The sequence below is a fragment of the Mus caroli genome, chromosome 10 (genome assembly GCF_900094665.2).
Source record: "Mus caroli chromosome 10, CAROLI_EIJ_v1.1, whole genome shotgun sequence".
NCBI classification, from domain to species: domain Eukaryota; kingdom Metazoa; phylum Chordata; class Mammalia; order Rodentia; family Muridae; genus Mus; species Mus caroli.
Window position 1 is genome coordinate 57052504 of NC_034579.1, and position 1128 is coordinate 57053631.

Sequence of the window (1128 nt, forward strand, 5' to 3'; positions counted from 1 at the left end):
AGACTACTGCCTTAAGACAGTGATGAGCCCCACTCCCAGATGACCCACTTCCCCTCAAATCCAGAGAGACTTGAGCTCTCTTGAGCTTCCAATGCTCCTGTCTCCACCTCCCTAAAGGGCCAGGATTCCAAGTGTATGCTGTGGCGGTGCCTGGGTCTGTGTCCCTATCTTTAATGACACCCAGCTTAACTGTCTGAGGGAAATGGGCCGTGCTGTGGTGGGGCTTGATGAATCTGAAACCTACAGAAAGGACAGAAATTCTAGCAAAGCTGCCATCAAAGGCACCTGGGAGCCGGGTCCTTCCTCCTCCCAGGGAGATGAAGCCTTAAGACTGTCTAATTGGCAGGGCAGTGGGCACACAGCACTCGGGAGGCAGAGGCAGGCAATTTCTGAGTTCGAGGCCAGCCTGGTCTACAAAGTGAGTTCCAGGACAGCCAGGGCTATACAGAGGAACCTTGTCTCGAAAAACCAAAAAAAAAAAAAAAAAAAGACTGTCTAATTGGACCAGGGCCACCACATTTGGGAAGGAAATCTGCTTTTTGTGTTTTTATTTGAAACTCAAATGTAGTCACAGTTGACCTTGAACCTCTGTAGGGATGACAGTTGTCTACCACATCTTGGTAATCTGTTTTACTCAAAGTCTACTAATTAAAAATAATTAATACTATCTTCCAAATGCTTCATGAACACGGAAAGGATGTTTGGGTTCTGTTTTGTTTTGAGATGTCAGGGTGTTCCTCGGGGTCTTGAACATTCCAGTTAAGTTACCACTAAGTTACAGCCTCAGCCTCAGAATAAAGTTTGCTCTAACAGCTGGCACCAGAGCCTAGGCAGCCCACCCCAGGAGGTTCACCCTCTTAGACACCCATCAGCTTTGGCTCGGGCCTTGATTACAACTTGTGCTTAGTGGTTTGGAGCGCTCACGTCCCAGGCGCTCAGGAGTACTTGGCACTGTCTGACCTGGGTGAGCCTTAATAACTGTTGGGCAGCAGAGCCCAAGGATGGTTCTTTCTCTACAGTGTGGCAACTGTGTCAGAAGCAGCCGCTGGTGGATCCATTCCTCCGCGCTGGACAGCAGCCTGGTCTCTCCCTCTCCCCCTCCCCTTCCCCCTTCCCCCTTCCCCCTCC